The sequence below is a fragment of the Anguilla rostrata genome, chromosome 13 (assembly GCF_018555375.3).
Source record: "Anguilla rostrata isolate EN2019 chromosome 13, ASM1855537v3, whole genome shotgun sequence".
Classification (NCBI taxonomy): Eukaryota; Metazoa; Chordata; class Actinopteri; order Anguilliformes; family Anguillidae; genus Anguilla; species Anguilla rostrata.
The window spans coordinates 10164813-10177074 of NC_057945.1; the positions used below are offsets into that span (position 1 = coordinate 10164813).

Consider the following 12262-nt stretch of genomic DNA (forward strand, 5'->3'; position numbering starts at 1 on the left):
TCAATGCCTGAAGGAATTCTGCGGTAGCTGTTTCAATTAAATTGAACAAACTACTGAATTACTTGCCCAATGATTTTTTAACATCCAATTGAACGACTAATTATTCTTATTTAATTACCTTTAAGGTGAATTTTTCTGGCTAATTCGCTTAATAAATAAACAAAAGCAAGTGCAGAAATAACAGAACCTTAACTTAACTTTAGCTTTCTTGAGAGTGCAAACACCCTTGTGATCATACATTTCTTTTGCAAAGAACTACCAGCAGCTACCAGTCAAGTGAGGTTCCCAAACACAGGTCAGGTTCTTAATTGACTAATTAATCACAGCTGACTAATTAAGAACTCAGCTGGAAGTAAGACACAAGACAACAGAGTGCTCCCAGTACCTGGACTGAGATATATTGCCCGATAGTAATTTAATATAATATTGGCTTTCCACGGGCTGTATCCTGACCGGGTGACCCTGTAAATGGATTTGGTCGTACTGCAACGATGAGAGATGTGGTTTTGCGTGCTTTGCACATGCAGACCCTGCTTCTGCAGAATATGCCTGCAGAGACTGAAGCATACGACTGATCTGGGAACATACAGCAGTGAGATACTCAGGTAAGTTTATTTCATTCTCATGAAATTACCAACCGTACTTGACGTGTACTAAAATAAATATAAATTGGTTGATATGCATAAGAAATTATTGATTTGACTATTCAGGACCAGTGCAAACTAAGCTACACAACTCAGGGCTCTCTACCACTCTATCCAGCCCAGGGGCTGCCCAGCCCTGTTCCTGGAGATCTACCGTTCTCTAGGTTTTCATTTCAACCCTAACAAAGCGCACCTCATAAAACAGCTTGAGCTGCTAATTAATAGAATCAGGTGTGCCAAATTAGCGTCTAAATGAAAACCTGCAGGGTGGGCGATCTCCAGGAACAGGAAGCTGAGCAGCCCTGATGTAGCCTCCGCCGTGCAATATGATAATACTACGTCCGTCCTTTAGAGGGCGCTGTTGTCCCAAGGAAGACGGAGGACGCCGGCAGTGTGTAGCGGCCTCCTCTTCCCAGTGCAGCTGGAATCACACTGACAGGCCGCAGTAATCGCAGTTTCGGGGGGGGAAAGTGAGAGAGCGCGTGTTTATATAGCCGCGGTGAGCCGGCTCGCGGAGACGGCGAGGCGTGACTGTGAAAGTGGATTACCGCGCGGGTTCCAGGACCGAACCCAGCTCCAGTCCTCGCTCCGCGGCGAGGCCGACATTAAAACGACTTGGCGGAGGAGCCCCAAATTCATCAGTGACACCTGCGTTGATGGCGTTTCCCCGTCGCTGTCGCTGCTCTCGTTGCGGTCGCTGCCGCGCGGAGGGCTGAGGAGAAACCGATGCCCCCGGAGGTCTCCCCCGGGGACGTTCTGGGGTTTGCCCTTGGAGAGCTCTGCCTACCTGCACCGCGCCGCTTCAGATCGGATCTATCCAGGCCAATTAACCCTAATGGAATTTACTGCAGTATATAACCCCCCCCCCCCTACAGAAAAATGCATATAATTACACTACTTAAACCCTGTGGGCTATTTGAGTCCGTGTAAATTCAACTAATTTAGCGTCCTGATAGTTCATAGGAAAGGAAATGAAATTGCTGTAGTGGTTTGTTATTATTCTGCGGTCATTTTACTACAGTATCTTTGCCGCTGCCAACTATCATTCCCTTATTTGTTTGCATTTTGTGGCACTTTAGTATTTCAGGCCGTCATCTTAGTCATCTTGCCACCGCGGCCCTGACCTGGACTAAGCGGTTAGAGAATGGATGGATGGACCATTAGTCAGATTCGGTAACAGTTTCTCGGAAAAAAGGGGAGAGGGGGGTCTGGAACGGTCTCATTTCCAAGGGCACTGTTTGGACGCGGGCTTGAATGACTGGCTGACCGCAGCGCCGGTGCCAAACGTGTCAATATTGGCTCACAGTGTCGGCGTGGAAACGGGCGTTTTTTTTTTTTTTTTACCGCCGCGAGCTTGACCAGGGCAGGGCCGGCGTACGGGCGCTCGTGGCCGCCGGCCCGCAGCAAGGTCGGGGTTTCCTGCGGACAGTCGCAGGGTCGCTCGATTCGTTACCTGCCTCCGCCGCGGCGCGGGCCCGGGCTGATGGATTACAGGGGGATTTCAAGGGGAATTATTTTGGCACCGGTTCCCGTCCGTCTTAAATGCGAACCCGTCTGCTAGGATTGGTGAGGGATGCATGCCCCCCCCCCACCACCACCACTACCACCCCCCCAGCTGTACTAGTGAGAAAGCCATCTCCCCTTTTCACCCATCTTCTGAGGTGCAGAAGAACAAACCTAATGCACCTGTGTCTGGCAGTGACATACAGCCTCTTTCCTGTGAACCTCAGACTGACTGCTCTCTAAAGAAGGACCAGAGTTTCACTTACAACTTTCATTTCAACATGAAGACATTTGCCTAACTTTTGAACATGAGCAAGCGTGATACAATTATAGGCTCATTAATAAAATTTACATTTAAATTTACACGACACTTTAACATAATTATATGTTACGTTACATCGTAATGCAATTACATTGAATTGAGATTCTGTTTTTGAAGGTCTATCTGTACTGCAACATAAAAATGATGGCCTCCAATTTAATCCTCCAACAAAAATAAACAAGAAATATATCTAAGAGTAATTAAGTCCCTATGAGCCTTTTTCATGTAGTATTGCTTTTTTCCTGCAATGGAAATATTTGGCTTAATTGTAATTTCAAGCTGAGCAAACACAATTCTTTTCACTCTTATTTGGAAACACCTCTAGTCTTCCTTTCAAATGATAAAATCATACGTACTAAAAATGTTTACGATCATATAACAAGCACACATACAGTGCAATAGCTAGGCTTGATGCTGTGCACTGTGCCCAACCAAACACTTTCTCCAGGTTTATAATTGCTTTTTTTCCTCAGGGAAACACCATTGAAGCCTTGTGAGTCACACAAATAAAGACACCATTTAAACCCTTTATGAGAGAGAGATACCGCACAAACATGCGCTGTAACATAGTAAATGACAGTGCCCTGTATGATCACATGCTGTCATGTAATGCATTTCAGTGTTTATTCAGTGTGTCCTTTCAAAATGTTCTGTTGGTTACTGCAGAATTCAGAATGGTAAATAAAATAATGATTACCTCTGTTGTGAATGTTTAGCTTTGTTCGGTTCTCAGGGGCCAGTTCATTTTTGTTATATGTACCTTTATTACATTTAAAATGAAATAAATGTTGTGTGTGTATTTACAACAGTTCCCAGTAAACAGCTGTAGAACAGCTCACCAGTGATGTTGCAAATCATGATGATTTGTTTGCTAACAAGTTATAGTTGCTGTTAATTTACCGTATGTATCACAGTACATAAATACTGTAGCCTGATACTGAAAATATCAAATCAACATATTATTCAACATAATTAGCTATCAAGTTAAGTTGCAAGATATTGCAGTTAGGCCTGGCAGCTGCAGGCGTTATGGCCAAATTACTGTGTTGATCACCCTTCTACTTTTAAATTACATGGAGCACATCCATATTAGTTTCAGAAATACAAAAATGTGGGATTTCCAAATACTGATACTCCGCCTGAAAATGAACTGGCATGCACAGCATCATTTACCGCACTTACGCTTTACAACGGTGTTGGTTTGATGTGTCACTCAGTAAAAATGGTAAGTAGCATGGTAAAACCCCCATTTTCCAGATCACGTGACATTTAGCTTTGTTGCAGCTCAGTGATGTCAATGGTCCTTTTGTGTTCATACGGGCAGTTACTCACCAGAGTGGGAAACCTGATGAGACTAGGCAGTCATGCGTAAATTACGGAGATGCATAATTAAGGTGACACGTCACAATGAGCCATTCCAAATCAAAGCCACGTGCCTTAGGCCAGGGTGAGCGTAGTTTCTGTGAGCTCAACCAAACGCGCTCCGGTCAAAGGTAAATAAGTTTAACGTTGTTTCTTAAATGAATGAAACGGTTTAAATATTTAGCTAAACCTGATTTCACTCTGCATCATATGATCAATATTATCATTATTTTATTAATATGGCCTTGGAAACAATGGACAAACTGTTGCCATGCATTACTAATGGTCAGAAATTATTCAACCCTCGATCTGACTATCCCTAAATGAAACCGCATAATTGTTAGGCCACAAGAATCCAAATCGCCTTTACTATTAAACCAGTCAAAAGGTGTCTGTTTAGCCTGCGAATCCTGTGAGCCGGATAAAAATGCGAAATGAATGGGAAAGACAGCACAGACTGCGTGTCCGTGCGCTTGGTTCACCTAATCAAAGTAAGTGAGAATATGGTTTTTAAATCGAATGTTTGGGTCATTAATGGAGTCTGAACCCATGACCCATATTTTGGGGCATTGTATTGTTTACATCTTACCCTCCTTTGATTTGGCATATTGGAGCTGACCCGCGTCTTTCTGGTGGCATGGGATTTCACTGTTGTGTGAAGATAAAAATGAGATGGATGGATGGCTTTAAAAGAAGAGCTCCAACAAACTTCGGTGTTTAAAAAAACATTTATTTTACAGAGAGAAAACACTCGTACAGTTCAATATCAAACAGTGGAAATCTCTCTGCGTAATCGGTAAATTACTTTGACTTTTACCTGGCAGAAATTAGACACTTTCCTGAAGGCGCAGCAGACATTTTTGTTTTAGTTTTAGTCTAGTTTTGTAGAAATGCGTGCTTCTAGACAGCCGGTAGCCTACAGCTTCTCCAGTGTGCACCTCTAAGCTCGATGACACAACAGAGAGAAAGAGGTGCTCTAATGCGAACATGCACGCCAGCGTGAAGGATTATGCGAATGTTTGCGCCCAGGTTACATCGGATAATAAATAAATAAGTGCGGAGCTTTGTGCTGGGAGCTGCTGGCTGGCGGGCCCGCGCGCTCGGCACAGGGATTTGAGGTTGTGTTTGTAACAGATTGCCTCTGGGCTCCCCGCTGTGTGGGTGCAGCTGCCGCGGACGGCGCGTTTGGCTCGGCTTACCCTTCATCAGTGGACCGGGGAGGGCTGTCTCTCTTTCTCCTCTTCTGCAGCAAAACAGCATGACGGACAGCTGACTGCCAGTGACAAAAAAAGACAAAAGACATGGGGGGTCTTTTTTTTCCGAACCCCCTCCCCCCCGACCCGCTCTTTGCCGTCATGTACGCTATTCAGTGCGGTTCCCATTGCAGCTGTCACACTGCAGCAGAAATACAGACTGAAATCAGTTTGTTTGCATATATACATATTGCCAAACACCAGACAACATGAGAGATAATGCGCAGGCCAAACTAGCAGGCACCCAAGTGTCAGCTGCGCCCTCCTGCTGAGCTGCTAAAATGATATGCAGCGTCCGGACCTCAAAAGATCTGCGCAACAGATAGACTGGCACATTGTATTTAGTTCTGATTCCCCGGGAAGCGGCAAACTGTGTGATCGCAGTGATCCCAGAAAAGCCATTCTAGATGTAGCCTACGGAGTCTGCCTGGCGGAGCTGGCCTCCAACCCCAGGCTATACCGGCCCATACTCAAGCTAAATCAGGCCCAGGCTAAAACAGGATCAGAAGATCAGCTGAGTTTAAGCGGCTGTCAAAGTTCATTCCAGACCTACCTTGGAGAATGAGGTATAGTTTTTTTTTAGCTAATAAAAAATTTGCAGTGAACCAGGGGTTGAAACTTTCCCCCCAGTTTTTCTCTTGATGAGCAAGTCTCCAATTTCAATCCGTTTGGGGAAAATGGTAGCAGGGGATACAGTGGAACCTTTTATCTTGTCTCAGCTTGCATTGTATGCCAGTTTATTCATGTGTATAAAACTGAAGCAAGAATACGCAGTTAAATGAAAGTCAGATGCGTTTAGCAATTGCATTGAAAATAAATTCCTTTTAACATACTGTTATTGGGTATGTATATAAATGTGCCAGAATACATGTATAGCATTGCTAAATTGAAATACATTTCAATTTTAACATAGTACAGACACGTACTGCACACACATTCATATATACTGGCTCTGGGCATGTCTTAAGGTTGTGGGTGTGTGCTAAACCTTCAGTATTACTGGGGCAGGGACAGCTGTGACAACCTTACACTCAACCCACATCCAGCACAGAAGAAATTGTGCATGAAATTGGTTATGAAACGTAGGCTGGAACACACCCATTTCAGCTCCATTTTGCTTGGTCTGCAAAAATCTGCCTGTAGTTTAATCTCATATAAATATACTGTTGATGCAACATCAGCCTGCATTTGCTCATGTCCTCTATTTAAATTACTTTTTTGAGGGAATGACAAATTCTTTCATGAAAGTTATGTTCTTGGGGTCTGCAAAGCACTTGTAGTTTTTTTCAATATATATATACAATAAGAATATAAAAATTTGTGATGTCACTGGCAGTCGAGTTGTGATGGCGGCCTGCTGAACCCCAGTATGGGCGGAGCCACTGTGCATTGTGCTCACTGCCCCACTCACAGAGGGGAGAACAAAGCCTTTTGATTGGCTCATAGGACCAAGTGATTAGGATCTCCTCTGTGCATGTGCAGAAGGGGCAGTCCCTTTTGGGGGGGACTTGGGGGGCTGGAGCCCTTAGCCTCTTAACCCTATGATGACCAAGTGCTCCTCTGAGCTAGACTTTTAAAATTACTTTTAAATCTGAGGTCACCTCTTTGTTCAAAATAAAATTATTGCCATCAGGAATTAGTGATAGTGGTCTCTTGTCACTGCTGCATTGACAGCAGATGCATGCTTTTGTTCACAATGTACACATTACAGGTCTTAATGGGTTCAAAAAGTTGCATGTAACCCAAATTCAACTCGCAGACTTCCCACACGAACTTGAACACACTCACGGATTAATTTTCAAATGACAGACACCCAAACCTGACCAGACCCTCTGACAACCAGATCCAAATCCAAACTGATGACTGGATCAACCTCACAAATAGCCAGATCCATTCATGTACAGATTCGGCCAGGTCTATACCTGGTCCAACCCCAGACACAATATGCCAAGCGGCAACAAATAATTTCACGCACGACTCGAGTTTGAACGTTACAGGCTGCTACATTTTGCTCCACCGTTTTTTCCCCCCATTCTTGTCCACAATGAACGAAAACTACTAATTAACTGCTGGCTATTGCTGGCCATAGGCATACTCTCCCACATCTAATTAGAGTTTTATTTAGAAAAATAATGGTTTTTCGGGGGGACTGTGATGCCCTGGAGTGTATATATGGCTCATAAGTAGCCTAAATAACATTAATCAATTAAGATAGTAATATTGTCTCCATTTATTTATTTTTTGCTAGATTAGCAATTTCTCTGCACGATTAGTACAACTGAGATGAGGCTTATAGCTAGGCTTATTGTAGATGTGTTATTCAGTATGGATGGAGGCACAGTTAGCTGACTATATATGGCTTTTGCTGCTGTTCACTTAGCTGTGGCAAGAGGAGTACTATGTATGTGGAATAGCCTATTTTAGCTCACTAATGTATGCTAGCTATATTTTAAAAAATCATTATGTTTGTTCCAGCCTGGTCTAGGTCAGACTGTAACAATGAATAAAGATAAGGATAATAAAAAGGAAATGAGTAATGGAAATGGATATTGCAAATAGGCAAGCAACTCTGCTCCCTAACTACCTAACCAAAAACAATTAACCAGCCTATCTAGTCTTTGAAGGTTGCCAGGTATGGTACGGCTTTAAACACTGAGCTTTGGATCACCGAGTCTGGGACAGAGATCATAAATCATAATTAACTTTGAAAGATTTGCCGATAACAAGTATTTGTTTGCCTAAGTGCAAATTAGGCCTACGACAGAATCTTTCTTTTCATCCCAGACAGTACTTCCAGACAGTTCCTACAGTTTTAAGATGCACATACACACACACCGATCAGCCACAACATTAAAACCACCCGCCTAATATTGTGTAGGTCCCCCTCATGCTGCCAAAACAGCTCTGACCCGTCGAGAGTTTTAATAATCATTTGGAAACAATTCACCTTACCTTTTTATAGCCCTGTAGCAACTAATAATGTAATAAACTACCAATAGTGTAATAACTCCCAACAATGTAATCCATTTCAAAATTTTTATGTAATAAAAACCAATAATGTAATAAGTAGTTGTAGTAGTAGTAGTGTACTTTATTGATCCCGGGGGCAATTTGCACTGTTGCAGATTCAAAGACAACAAAGTAACACAATCAGATACAAATTTACAGTAGATACAAAATATCAGATACAAATATACAGTAGATACAAAAATATACAGAAATCCAAATATACCAGAGGACACCGTCAGAGGTGGAGTCCATGCCTCGACGGGTCAGAGCTGTTTTGGCGGCACGAGGGGGACCTACAGAATATTTGGTAGGTGGTTTTAGTGTTGTGGCTGATCGGTGTATGTATGTGTCACATAAAAAACTTCTACTATAAACACCCTTATGCCTTCAATTGTTTGCATTTTGCTAAGCTATACTATTTGTACCTTTTTAACTACTGTGCTTTAAAAACAGTCTACGGTATATTGACTAAATATCGATGGAACTTCAGAATTATAAACTAGCAACAGAGACCTTTGGCTGGCAGGCGTTCTAAGTGTACAGTAATAGTTTACTAGGAAGCAACTAAGCACTCCATCAGCCCCTCCTCTCAGTGCTGAGGAACTACAGTTTCTGCCTCCATTTAACAAACCAGCACGTCTTCCACACTTTGCAGTTAAAAAGGGCGAAGTTGTATTTTTAAAGAGATTTACACTGCTGAACCCAGGAAGAAGGTGTTTGGGGAAAAAAGATTTTAAAATGATTTCTGCATGGCTGTTAGGGGCAGAAATGTGCATGGGGAACGTAACTACCTACACTAAAAAAAGGAAGAGAAATACTCTCCCTCTTCTGTTGCAGACAAAAGACCCACCTCTTGGATTCAAGAATTAATTTTGAAATTCAGCTGGCATCTTCCTATTCCCACTCTTCCTATTCCCTTTTTATGTAGTTAACTACTCCAGGATTGTTATTGCACAATTTATGGTTTTAACTAGATATATTGTTGCTAGCTAGCTATAGAAATCCATGATTTGTTTAGTATTTTGCTTTGTTATTTATATTACATGTAGTACCTTAATAATGTTGAGCGTACATTCGCTGGTGTATTGCTTACATAGCAGACACTCTAATCCACAGTGAATTATCTATCTGAATGTAGTGTAATGTTCTCCAATTACTCCAATAACTCTACAACTGTTTTAACACTGATTGAGTTTGAGATGTGTTTTTAATTAACCAATAAATACACTTTAGCTAATAATTGAATTGACTTGGCTTTAACACGATACTGTACATTACAATGTTTTATCCGATGTGTTTTCCGTTTGAATTTTATCCAGTGCCCTGCCTGCACCCTGTTGTGCAGTACCTTCAGAGGAGAGGAGGAAGACGCAGAGAGAGAGAGTCGGTTGACGGAGCCGACCAGAGCGCGCACACCACGTTTAGCAGCTGGATCCAGCGCCACTGCAGGTGACACCTCAGCAGCCAGTCAGTGGCCTTTCCTTCATTAAGGCATCTGTTTTTAATTTCTATACATTTTTCATGAAACCGACAATACACGAGCCTTGCTTTCAGTTGGCGTACTACGTTTTAAAATGTAATGCTATTCCTAAAATAGCCTACGTCTGCACGAGGTAAAACTCGCAAAACTATTTTTTTCAATTGCGTAACTTTGCAGTAGAACCAGGACAGAATTGCCTTTATAAAATTAAGAAACTAAATTCGAGCAAACACAAAAACGTCCTTTTGGCGTCTAAATCTGGTTGTTTTGTACAAGTGCTACAACCTAGTGTATACCAAAGCTTTTGTAAAGTATACCAAAACAACAATATATCGCAACTACATGAAGCATTTAAGTATGTATCATAAGTTGATCAATATAATGAGCTATGAACAAACTGTCAGAGCCCCTTCCCAGCAGGCCTTGAATCTCCTGCCTTTTAAGGTTCCTGGACCCACTATTTCCTATATCTAGACTTAAGAATTATGTTGCAGTACTCGTCTATCTTGGATCATTATTTTAAAATCCACTCTTCCCATGAGCCAAAGGGACCCAGTTATTCTCTTACCCTCTCTTCTTCTTTAGAGCACTGAATTATTGACTGGCATAAATACTCCTGGAATTTTCGTACTAAGCTAGAACACCACTGGCCACTTCCTGAATACTAAACTCCTGTATTGATATAAAATCCTTTTTTTAATGTGTGGAATTCACAGTGCTCCTGTTTCCCAGCAGGGTCTGGTCTCTGTTTATTTTTACCTCAGCATCCATCACAGTTGGCACAAGGCCTCTAGTATGGATGCATTTGTAAAGCCCGACTCTACTGTCAGCTCTGGCACTGGCAGACATGAAACAGGGAGAGAGTCAGGAGCAGAGCAGTAGCAGTGTTCCTCTCCAGCGGTTCATTGGCCGTTGCGGGTCACATGACACCCTGCCCTTACTCCATTTATCTTGGTGAGTCTGAGGTGGACATAAGGCCACAAACATAAGGTTTACACCACAAACAGATGCCAGATGACAAAAAGAAATCAAATAAAAAGATTTTTTTTTTTACCCTAATCCCTCATACTAAGTGCATATCACAAGCTTTGACCCGGTTTCAGATGCAAAGCGCTTATGTTCTTATAGTTATTCCTTCACACGCTGAGATATGAATATTCTGTGTTTCGATTGGTTTAAATCAGAGCGAAATCCCGTTATGTTGCGAGTAATGCGTGTCGTCGGGGTGACCATCAGGTCAGCGTTCTCGTGTAGAAATAATTTTGGCTGCAACACTACTGCGTTAACACGTTCTTTGTTATCCTTAGATTGAAAGTGCATCACTTCACAGAGCACCTGAGAGGATGAGGTCAGAGAATACGAATAAAGTGTTTTTTGCCTGACAGTATACGTGCATACGTGCATGTATGTATGTGTGTGTATGTGCATGCATGTATGTACAGTATGTATGTATGTGTGCGTGCATGTATGTATGCATGTGTGTGTGTATATATGTATATGTGTTCATGCATGTATGTACAGGACATGGTATGTTGCCACCTGACATCCAACATCTCAAAACAAAAGTATGGGCATTAATATGGAGTTGGTCCACCCTTTACTGTTATAACAACCTCCACTCTCCTGGGAAGGCTTTATACTAGATGTTGGAGAATTGCTGTAGGGATTTGCTTCCATTCAGCCAGAAAAGTATTAGTGAGGTCGGGCACTGATTGGGCGATTAGGCCTGGCTCGCAGTTGGCTTTCCAACTGATCCCAAAAGTGTTGGATGGGGTTGATGTCAGGGCTCTGTGCAGGCCAGTCAAGTTCTTCCACACCATTCTTGACAAAACCATTTCTATATGGACCTCACTGTGTGCCCAGTAGCATTGTCATGCTGAAACAGGAAAGGGCCTTTCCCAAAACTGTTGGGGAAGCACAGAATCATCTAGAAAGTGATTGTATGCTGTAGAATTAAAATTTGCTTTCACAGGAACTTGAAACCATGAAAATCAGCCCCAGACCAAGGGCTGACCAGATACTTTTGGTCATATAGTGTATGTATGTATGTATATGTGTAAATGTGTGTATATGTGCATGCATGTACAGCACAGTCCATAAGTATTTGAACAGTTACACAAATGTAGTTGTTTTTGCTCTGTACTCCAGCACTTTGGGTTTGAAATGAAACTATGAATATGAGGCTAAACTGCAGACTGTCAGCTTTAGTTTATTGGGTGAACTGTGCAGGAATTGCAGCCCTTTTTATACATACTCCCCCCATTTTAAGGGACCAAGAGTAATCGGACAAGTGGCTGCTCAGCTGCTTATTGGCTAGCTATGTGTCATTGAATCCTTAGTTTATGCACAAGAATGGTAACAAATGGCCTATAATTTATTCTTGGTGTGGCATTTGCATTTGGAGTGTGTTGTTGCTGTCTCTCAACATAAGGATCAAAGACGTGTCAATGCCAGTAAAGCAGGCTATCATGAGACTGAAAAACAACAAAAACTGTGTCACTGTCCAAATACTTATGGACTGCACCGTATGCCTGCCTGCCTGCATGCGTGCTTATGTATGCATGTGTGTGCACATAGATCAGTGAGCTGGATATATATATAGATCAGCAGTTGTGTTTTAAGAAATGAATATATTGAAGATGTATTGAGGTTAATCTGTCCTTCCTGTAAAAGCGGTGTAACCTGCTGG

The 12262-nt window shown here is 42.3% G+C and overlaps 1 long non-coding RNA gene across 4 annotated transcripts in view; it reads left to right on the forward strand.

Moving 5' to 3' along the window:
* The first annotated feature begins 331 nt into the window (after positions 1-331).
* Positions 332-12262, forward strand: part of LOC135237896 (uncharacterized) — a 64767-nt gene continuing 52836 nt past the window's right edge. The window contains exons 1-2 of one of the 4 annotated variants that reach the window (XR_010324960.1): positions 332-605; positions 9413-9542. This is a non-coding gene — a long non-coding RNA (uncharacterized LOC135237896). Of the gene's footprint in view, positions 606-3730; positions 3963-9412; positions 9647-12262 lie in introns of those variants that run through there. The other 3 variants (XR_010324959.1, XR_010324961.1, XR_010324958.1) reach the window with 3 other exon arrangements.